Source organism: Dasypus novemcinctus, chromosome 24 (genome assembly GCF_030445035.2).
Source record: "Dasypus novemcinctus isolate mDasNov1 chromosome 24, mDasNov1.1.hap2, whole genome shotgun sequence".
Taxonomy (NCBI): domain Eukaryota; kingdom Metazoa; phylum Chordata; class Mammalia; order Cingulata; family Dasypodidae; genus Dasypus; species Dasypus novemcinctus.
In genome coordinates, this window is record NC_080696.1 from 25,632,186 (window position 1) to 25,642,994 (window position 10,809).

A 10,809-nucleotide genomic window follows, 5' to 3' on the forward strand; every position below is an offset into this window, starting at 1 on the left:
TGTGCCAGTCCCTGTGCTGCGTGTGGGGATAACGTCACAGAAAAAAATCTGCAAAATTCCTGCCTTCATGGAAGAGAAGAAACATCAATGAGTGAGTAAACAAATGACGCCATATCAGACTGGGGTAAAGCAGAGGAGGAGACTTAACAGGGAGGTGCGGTAGAGAGTGACGGGGCTACTTCAAAGAGGGTGGCCGGGAAGGGCCACCGTGAGAAGCAGCTGTGACCTGAGTGCGGGGCATTGAAGGGGGAGGAAACAGCGAAGGCAAAGGCCCTGGGGTAGGAGCGGCCACTGTGGCTGGAACAGAGAGAGGGAGAGGGCTGAGAGCGGGTGTGGCTCCTGCAGGGCTGGGAGGCAGGGGTGAGGAATTTGAATTTTATTCCAAGGGTGATTATTATAAACAAAGACCAATGTTATGAGTGACTACGGCACGCAAAGTGCAAACTCATCATGATTCACTTCCAGCCCAGAACTCGGGCACTTTGGATTAGGAGCCTTAAAGAAAAGCACCTGCGCACCTCTCCCTTAGCCTCTTTTATAAAGAAATCAGAACCTAACAGGCCCCTGCAATTTGTTCAGTGCTAATTCGCTGTGTTAGATGTGATTGAGAGTTTGTGAGCTGCGAATATGTCTACGGTTGTTGGACTCCAGGGCTTGTGGGGTGAGTGAGGGTGCATTGGACTGGGGAGGGGGGCACGATATCACCAGCCTTGATTTCAACAGCACAGGGGCAATTGGGGAAGATTTGTGAGCTCAGCCGGTCCAACCCCCTGACTCTTCGATGAGGAACCTGAGGTCCAGACAGACGATGGGAAGTGAGGGTCAAGGTGACGCTGTGAGTCAGAGACAGATGTGGGACTTGAACTCAGGCCCCTGACTTCCAGTCCAGACTTTCTGAGAAATGGGTGTCTTTTCATGGACTGCCCCTTTCTCTTCCTCCTAGACAGTGTCAGCTGCTCTAGTGACCAAGAAGGAAACATGAGGTAGATGTCTGGAAGTTTGGGGTTCACCCTTTATCCCCGTGGGGTTTCTCATCAGCAGCCCTATTGACATTTAAAAAAAAATAAATTTATTTATTTCTCTCCCCTTCCCCCCACCCCGCCTCCCCCCTCCCGCCTCCCCAGTTGTCTGCTCTCCGTGTCCATTCGCTGTGTGTTCTTCTGTGACTGCTTCTATCCTTATCAGCGGCACCTGGAATCTGTTTCTTTTTGTTGCGTGATCTTGTTGTGTCAGCTCTCCGTGTGTACGACACCATTCCTGGGCAGGCTGCACTTTCTTTTGCGCTGGGCGGCTCTCCTTACGGGCGCACTCCTTGCGCGTGGGGCTCCCCTACACAGGGGACACCCCTGCGTGGCAGGGCATTCCTTGCGTGCATCAGCACTGCGCGTGGGCCAGCTCCACATGGGTCAAGGAGGCCCGGGGTTTGAACTGTGGACCTCCCATGTGGTAGGCAGATGCTCTATCCATTGGGCCAAGTCTGATTCCCCAGCAAATAAAGTTTTATTGGCATATTGCATGTAACTTTGTTTAGGCACGGTCTAGGGCTGCTTCCATGCTGCAGGGGCAGAGGTGAGATGCTGGGACTGAAATCTTTTCCTCCCTGGGAGGAAGGAGGCATCAGCCCCTGTTTTTATGGATTAGGATGTGAGGTCTTAGCCCGGGGACTGTCACAAGGTGGGGCTCCAAAAATAGTATTGGGGTCTAATTCTCCTCCCCCGTCGGGCCCCCCACTCGTGTACCCTCCGCCCTCCTCCTGCATGGGGGGGCAGAGTGGGCAATTTGAACCCCAGGGTGCGAAGACTCCTATGGGAGGGCCAGGGAGGTCCTGAATTTGAATTCTACCCCTCCCTTGCTGGTGACCTTGGACATAGGGTCCAGCACATAGTAGGTGCTCACTAAGCAGCTGCTGAATAAACAGTGAAAGGCTATACCCCTGCTGTGGGCCTTTCATTCCAGCTCCATCTAGGTTGTGAGGGAAATGTTTCGCCAAGTGTGGCCCGTGGGCCTTCCAGCATAGAGGGGGGCATGGAGGGGGCCAAGCGGGAGGCAGTAGCGTGAGAGGCCTCTGGTCTCGGGGTGGCTTCCTAAACTCCATGGGAGCAGGCTGGGGTGGGCTGGGGTGGGTGGGGGGTGGCTCTGAGCCTGCCTCTAAGTCTCCATCTCTCTCGGCCATGCCTGAAGTCTGGAGGAGCCCGGCTGCTTGAGGCCTCTTCCTGGTTTTGACCCCCAAATTTCCCTCCCATCCCTCCTCCCAGTCTCCTTTCCCACTGGCCTTGGGGAGCTGCGGGTGTGCCCCCAGTTCTTTTTCAGGGGTCCCAGAATCGCCAAGAGATAATCTTTCTGGCTCCCTGGAGGAGGAGGTATCCGGGCACTCCAGAACCTCTGGCTCCAGTTCCAGGCCTCTGGTCTCATGGTCAGGGCAGCCCCAGGGCTGCTGAGAGCAGAGGCACCTTTACCCCGATGGCCTGGCCCTGCCAGCCGGACCGCCACCAGAGCAGGGTCCCCAGGTTGACATTGTCCCTGCCGGGGGGGCTCTCCCCTAACCCACAGGGACCTGGTGGCTCCTCCCCCATCTCCCCCAGCCCGCCCCCCAGCTCCCTGGCCCTCGGCTCCTGGCTCCTCCCGCTGTCCCCCTCACAGCACCCTCCCTCGAGGCACAGGTGTGTCGCCCTCAGGGCCTCTGCAGGTGCCAGTGGCTCTGCCTGGACCATCTACCATCTGTCCCCGGGTGGTCCCCTTGGAGCGGCCTTCTCTGACTTCCCCTCCCTCAGCTCAAATATTCTCGGAACCTCCTTGGAGTGCCCCCCTCTATGCCCCGCATCCTGCCTCAGTTTTCCTTCAAGGGTTGGAAGAGATGGCCCAGAGAGGGTGTTCCCCAGAGCAGGAAAGTGCACCAAGGCCTGGGGGCGTGAAGGGTGAGAAACCCCTGTGGCTGGGGGAGGTGGGGGAGGTGGCTGTGGGGATGGGTGGAGCCAGGGGGTGGGTGAAAGGCAGCCGAGGAGGAAGAGCCCTGGGCTAGGAGTCAGCAGCCCTCCCTGCTCTCAGGACCCAAGAATCCTTACCTGCTTGCTGGAGCCCACCGAAGTGGGGAAACTGAGGTTGCACAACTGATTCTAGGCCTAGGTTCAAAAGGTTGCCCGGGGGCAGGGGTCAGCCAGGGCAGTGTGTGGTCAGTCACGCCTAGGCCAAGGAACGCTCCGGATTCCTGGCCCCACCCAGTGACCCCCAGACCCCGGAGGACCCGGGAGGCCAGGGTGAGGGCAGGGCTGAGGCTGGTGCCGGCTCCCTGCTGAGCTCTCCTTGTGCAATACCACACCCATGGCTGTGACGGGGCGGGTGACACAGGCTCTCCGGGAGCCACCCAGGGTCATGCCGCCTAGTCGGGCACTCGGGGCTCCCAGCAGCCTGGACAAGCTTCACGCAGCCTGACGCACTCCCTGCACTGCCGTTTCCTGTCGGGGTGTCTTCAGGCAGGTGGCTTCCCCTCTCTGAGCCTGCAGCTCCTCTTCTGCAGCAGCTTGTTGGGAGGCTGGCTCTGCCCCAGCCCCACTGGCCGCCCAGCCCGCTCCTGCCCCAGGGCCTTTGCACTCTCTCTTCCCTCTGCCAGGAGACCCTTTGCTGGAGATGCTTTGCTTCAGGCCACCGCTCAGCGTCACAGCTCAGTGGGGCCTCCTCAGACCCTGGCGCGCCCTTCCATGCTTGGTCTCCGCAGCTCTTACCACTACCTGACACGTCATGACTTTTGCTTATCTGTCCACCTCTCTCCAGGCTGGCATCTCCTGGATGTCTTGGTCACCACTTTGTCCCCAATGCCCAACACAATGCCTGGCACGAGAAGGACCTCAATCAAGATTAAGAGAATGAACGAAAGTAAAGTCGCCAGCACCGTCTCCACCCACAGCAAGCCCTGGAGGCCCAACGCGGGGAGATGGTGGTATATTTCTAGCGCCCCCTTAAATCTGACCCTCTCCGGCCGGAATCCCTACTTTTCCTGCCCGGCCCAGCTCCCTGCACCGTCTCACGCTGGCTCAGGGCGACCTCTCGGGGAGATGCAGGCCTACAGGGTCCCTACCACGGGCTCTACCTCCAGCTCCTCTCCTGGGGGCAGAGGCTTCTGGAAAGTGGGCAGAGCAGGGCTTCAAAGCTGTCTTGGGTTAGACCCCCTGAGCTCCAGGGCCTGCCTTAGTCGTTGCCTGGCATGACTCCAACGCTGCATAAATGGAGAGAGTGGCCCAGAGAGGGGCCGCCGTGTCTGAAGTCCAACCCCTGGGCTTCCTGGCTCTCTAGACCTCTGGCTCCTGTGTTGTCCCTGGATCAGGGCTGGACCCTGGGGCCCGATTCCCGGATGGCAAGACTGAGTCCTGTTACAGGCTTCGGGGCCAGGGGGCAATCCCAGGCCTCCCACTTCCTGGCCTTGTGACCTGAGGCCTGTCCCTTGGGCCCCTCTGACCCTCACTTTCCTCTTCTGTAGAATGGCATGCCAACGACGCCCACCTTTTGGGGGTTTTTGTGAGGACAAGAGCAGCCGTCCAGCAGCATGGAGGGTCTCAGGCCCTCCCTCTGGGGCTGGGTCTTCCGGCTCCCGAAACCCCGGGGTCTCAGCACTCCCAGCTTGGCACCGCTGCCTCGTCCCCCAGAGCAGTTTCCATGGTCGGTCCCAGGCAGCGGTGGCGGCTGCTTGCCTTTTCCCTGCTCCGCTCCTCATCCTGGCCTCACTTCTCCAGAACCAGCTTGTTTTTGTTTTCTGTTTTACGGCTCCATAAATGAGTCATGGGCCTGATCTGATTTAATTTTGTCGTAATTGTTATCTTTTCAAGCTTGTTTTTTTCCACTCAGTTACTCACGAGACCACAAAACATAAACAGGACGAGGCCTTCCAAGAGGCCCACTGCCGGGCCTCCCCAGCGCCGCCCTGGGCTCCGGGGCTCGGGCCAGGCTCCACAGCTCCCAGAGGTGTGCGGTGGGGCCGGTGGAGCTTCTGGGGGATGTGCTCAGGGCCCTGCTCTGGGCCGCTGCTCTGCGTCTGCGCCGACTTGCTGTGTGACCTTGGACAAATTGCTGAAGCTCTCTGGGTCAGAGTCCCTAGCGCCCTCCTTGGCAAGCTTTAGAACAGGGCGTCAAAAACTCAAATACTTTGAGACAGGGAGGCGACAGGAGGAGGGAGGTGGGCTGGGTGGGACTGGGGAGAACTGGAACGAGCTGGCCCTTCTCAGGGGACAGCTGCTTCTCAGGGGACCACCGCCTCTCAGCAGGCAAAAGGCCTGGAGCTTCCCATTTACCCCGAGAAGCCAGAAATCTGGGGTTGTCTCAAGTCCTGCTTTTAAACTGCTAGCCAATGACTCAAATTAAACAAACAAAACCTAACCCTGTGGACACGGGGGGCCCTACTGGCCACCTCTGGTGTGGAAGGTTCTAGAAGAGCCGGCTCTGCCCACAGGCCTGTCCACTGCAGCCGCAGCTGCCGTGTTCATCTCTCCCCGCCTTCTCTGAGTGATTCCCTCTGCGGGAACACGCTCTCCCCTCTCCTCTGGCCCCTGGAGCCGCGTGGCCCCCGTACTCCCGTGGCTCCCGGGTGTCCCCTCTCCCCACACGAGGGGGTCGATGGCCGTGGTAGTAGCTTCCCCCACTGGACTCTGCGCTCAGAAGGGCTGGCACCAGCGCTGTCTGTTCACAGCCCCCCGCTCTGGCACCTGGTGGGGACTGCACCCACTTTTGTTTTTATGTTGTTTTTTTTCACGAACTTTCGTCCACGGAGGACTTGTCTTCTTCTTGTTTATTGGAGACCCTTTCATGTTGGGAAAATTAGCCCCTTAATTGTTAAAAATCATGAAATATAGTGTTCCTGGTGTGTGATTTGATTTCCAAAATGAATCACCATAATACTTCATCAGTGAATAATCAAAGGTGGGCTGTCCCCCCTGGGGGGCAGGGTGTGGGCTGGGTGGCAGGAGCCGAGTGAGGGGCTGGAGGTCCCAGCCAGGGGGAGGCAGGACCCAGCCAGGGGGAGGCAGGACCCCGGCCAGGGGGAGGCAGGACCCCGGCCAGGGGGAGGCAGGACCCAGCCAGGGGGAGGCAGGGCTGAGGGTGGCTTGGGCGTGGCCACATGACAATCGCTCACCCATCAGATGCCTCCATCCCAGGTTTTTGGTCATTGCTGGAATCAGAAGATCCAAAAGATAGGGAGGGGGCAGGGTGGGGGGCAGTGAGGAATCCACTGGGGGGGTCCGCAGTCACATCAGCTTTCCAGAGGCCGCCGTGGGTCTGCTCTGAGGACGTGTGGGCCTAATGGAGAGTGAATCATTTTTCAGGACCCTCTCTGCTCTAGTCTACTCTGCCTCGCTATCGTATTGGGAAGGTCAAGCCTGCGGAAAAGACGGGGCCTTGTGCTGATATGCAATTGTGTTTAAATATATTTATGTAAATCAACGCTCACTTCAACCTTCGTGCATTCTGAAGACTCTTGCACCCAGCAGCGATAATACGATACTTGTGTGAAATAGAAGAGAAAATGCGTTTACATTCACAACTCTTTTTCCACTTTGGAAGACAGGGTCCCAGCCTGTAAGGTGACTCTATTGCTAGGACCCCGTTCTCCAGGGGTTCACTTTATGTGGAGTTTTCCTGTCCCAAAGTGTCCATCTTTATTTTCTAAGCTCCAGCGAGAGGTCTCTAAAAGTCCCTTTGCCCTTGCATGCCACCCCCCCCCACCTCTTTCTCTCTGTGAGGGATGTAGGGTGCTAGGGTGGCGTTGCCCCGGGGCGGTCCCCTGGGCCCAGGGGCCAGTATCCAGTGCTGGGCGGCCCTACCTCCCGAGCCCCCTGCCCGCCCCCTGCCTTCCCTTCTCTTTTGCCTTCTCCAAGCCAGGTCCGGGGTGAGCCTTGGGCGGTGCTCAGGCCCGGGATGGAAGCTCCAGGGTCCCTGAGGGCCAGGTGTTCTGGGACCACAGCAGGCCTCCCTCCAGGACAGGGGCTCCCCGGCCCCGGGCTCTGAAGCCCCTGTGGTTCTAAACTTCTGACACACCTGAGGCCTGGTGGGTAGTCACTTGTGCACTCAGGAAATATTAATTGAGCACCTACTGTGTGCCGAGCACTGGGGAGACACTAATGAATAAAACACAAACTCTCTGCCTTTCATTGTGTTTTTGTTCTTGCAGGAGACAGTCAAGAAATCCTAAATAAGTACAAGATGAAAAAAGAAAAGTGAAATCAAAGTAGGGAAGAGGGGAGAGGAGTGCGGGGAATGTTGTGTAACATGGGGACACCAAAGAAGGGGGCATGAGGGAAAGAGGGGGACCTGGTGAGCAGATGTCTGGGGCAGGGTGTTCCAGATGGTGGGAACAGCAGATGCAAAGGCCCTGGGGTAGGAGAAAGCTTGTGTTGTTGGAGTAAGACGAGAAGAATGAATTGGCTAGAACCTGCGTTCAAGGGGGAGAGTGGGGAGAGGAGGTTGGCGAGGTCAGCAGGGCGCTGTGGCCTCAGGAAGAAGAGTTCAGTTTCTTTTTTTAAGTTTAATTATTTATTTATTTCTCTCCCCTCCCCCCCCCCCCAGTTGTCTGCTCTCTGTGTCCATTCACTGTGTGTTCTTCTGTGACCGCTTCTATCCTTGTCAGCGGCACTGGGAATGTGTTTCTTTTTGTTGCATTATCTTGTTGTGTCAGCTCTCCGTGTGTGCAGTGCCATTCCTGGACAGGCTGCACTTTCTTTCGCGCTGGGTGGCTCTCCTTACGGGGCGCACTCCTTGCGCGGGGGCTCGCCTACACTGGGGACACCCCTGTGTGGCACGACACTCCTTGCGCACATCAGCACTGCACATGGGCCAGCTGCACACGGGTCAAGGAGGCCTGGGGTTTGAACCGTGGACCTCCCATGTGGTAGACGGATGCTCTAACCACTGGGCCAAGTCCGCTTCCTACGAGTTCAGATTTGATGGCCAGGGAGGCGGGAGCCATGGATGGTTCTGAGCCGGGAGGTTCGTGATTTGGCTCGGGCCTAAATCAGGGCCCTCAGCCTCCGCCCTGTTGACATTTGGGACAGGATGGTCCCTGTGGTAGGGGCTGTCCTGTGCACTGCAGGCTGCGTAGCAGCTTCCCTGGGTTTGACCCCCATATGCCAGAGACACGCCTCCCCCCAGCTATGACCATCAAAATGTTTCCAGATATTACCGAATGTTCCCTGGGGGGCAAAATTGGCCCCTGCTCTAACTGGAGCCCTCTGGCTGCAGTGGGGAGCAAAGGCTGCAGAGGGGCAGGGATTTGAGGCTGGAGCAGGGAGAACAGCGAGGAGGCGGCGACTGGAAGCGGGAGAACCGGTGGGACGCGCGATCTGTTTTGAAGGTGGAGGCAACCAATATGTTGGATGGATGCGGGAGAAGGAGGGAGAGAGGGAAATTGAGGACAACTCCAGGGCTTGGACTCGAGCACCCGGGTGGATGGAAGTACCTTTTTCTAGGTGGGCACCTATTGGAGTGGGCCAAGTGAGAAGGTCTCTCCCTCCAGATGCCAACCTGTGTTTGTGACCCCTGGTTTATGGATCACTTTCACATACTAGTTTGTGACAAGGACAAGGAAAAGTCTTTTCCATCTGTGTTCCTTGGCACCCAACACAGAGCTTGGTACCTAGTTAGTATTCACTAACTACTTACTCTTCCAAGATTTTGCGTTGGCTGTTTCTCTGCAGGAAGTACTCCTTTCTCCCACCTTGGCCACCTGACAACTCCTAAACTCACCTCAGGTTGCCTCCTCCTTCTTGTCCCAGTTTCTTGAATGCTCCTTGCCCATTGTTGCTCTTTCCTCTGCTTAGAATCTCTTCCCTCCTCCTCTTCCCTTGGGTCTGTCAGAACCTTTTATGTGCCCAAACCGGCTTCAGCCAAAAAGGGGAAATGTAGAGACTCCTAAAAACTAAAAAGTCCAACTAGGTTCAGGTATGGCTGGACCCATGTCCTATCCTGTGTTGGTTCTCTTTCAGGCAGGCTTTTCCCTGTGGCGTCCCCTGTTGCTCCAGGCTTTTGCTTACTCACTTTCAGCCCAATGGAAACATTGCGACGCCTTCACAAATAATTCCCAGCAGCCAAAGTCCCAGGATCCAGTCAGGGAGGCAGGCTTAGTCACATGCCCATCCCTGGACTAATCACAGGAGCAAGACCTGGCTGTGTCCCCCTGCAGCCAGAGACCTGGACCCCGCCCCCCTGCCCCCCATACCGAGACTGGGGAAGAGAAGCTTCTTCAGTGGGAAATCGGCTCTTCCCTGACCATGGGGGATGGACACCAACCTGCCCAGGAACTTCCTGCCTCCTCTTCTCCCGCCAGGCTCTAGCTCGTCCCAGCATGCTGTGCGACCGCAGGCCCACCCCTTCTCCTCTCTGGGCCTCCTGTTCCTTCTCTAGAAAATGGGAAAGAGGCCATTTGAATTCCAACATTCCAGGATTCTGGGACAGCTTCCGGAACAGGCGGCTGCTCCCGAAATCCCAGGAACCTTCCGGTACTTCTGGGGACGGAAGTGGAGAGTCAGCCAGAACGTCGCCCGCCCCCCAGCCTGGGAACACGCTTAGAAGATGACAACTGGGCTCCCTTGGGCCGAAATTCCACTCCCGTGGGGACTTGCCAAGGAAAACAAGGCCAAGAACCGGGCATTAAAGGTGAGCCTACTTGACGAGCCTTAAGATGACAAATTATTTACACAGGTGTGGGAACCGTCCCTCGCACCCTGCTTTCTTTTCTTTTCCTTCCTCCACTTTCCAGATTCTTTCCCCTAAAGGCACTGACAGATGTGCCAAAGGAGGGGGCGGGTGGTTGAGAGATCTGCCCAGAGTAAGTCCATGACCCCGAAAAATAAGAGGGAAGAGAGAGAAAATCGGGAAAACAGGGCGTCCGCCTCGGGGGGGAGTCTGGTCTCCCCCAACCTGCCTGCTTTCTCTCAATTCCCATTGCCTGGGGAGATAATGAGACTCACGTTCTGCGAACCTCAAAGCTACCCGAGTCCTTCAAGAGAACCCTCCCCAGTCCATCCCTGGTCCACACGGGAATACAGAGGACCAGAGAGGTGAAACGCAGTTCCCGAGGTCACACAGCCAGTGAATAGCAGACCTTGGAGCCAGCAAGGAAATAGGTGGAGGAAGCACTTGTTTCTTAAGTGTCTCCTGTGTGCCCAGTGCTGTACTGGACTCTGCGGACACAGCCAGGGATTTGGACCAAAAAATCACGTCCTCGTGGAACTGACAGGGAACGAAATCAGTAAGACAAATAGACACCTTCATGAGTGCTTTCAGAAAAATGAAACTGGGCAAAGGGTTGGGTGGCAGGGACTCTACATGGAGGAAGGCACAGTTGAGCTGAGAAGGATGAGAAAGAAGCCACCCACAGGGAGATCAGAAGGAAGGACGTCCTGGGCAGGTGGCCCTGCAAGTGCAGTGGCCCTGAGGTAGGAAGTGGATTGGTGGTCAGAGAGGAGGCCAGGGTGGCCAGAGCAAGGAGCTGGGGAGAGGAGATGGCCAGAGGCAGGATCCATGCTTATTGCTCAGGACGACCCTAGGAGGAAACTGAGGCCCAGAGAAGAGCAGTGACTTGCCTGAGGTCACACCGCAGAATCAGATTCCAGTTCCTGCTCTTCAGAGAGGGGAGACGGTCGGAGCAGAGAGTGTCCAGGGCCTTCCAGAGTTCTATAAGGGTGAGCAGCACCGGGGGCGAGCCCTCTGCTTGGAATCCTGACTCCAGATTCCCAGGTCTCAATGGGCTCTGCCTCAGTATACCCATCTGTAAAAAAAAATGGGTTTAATGACATGTCTGCCTCCAGTGTGGACTTCAGAGGGGGTGCT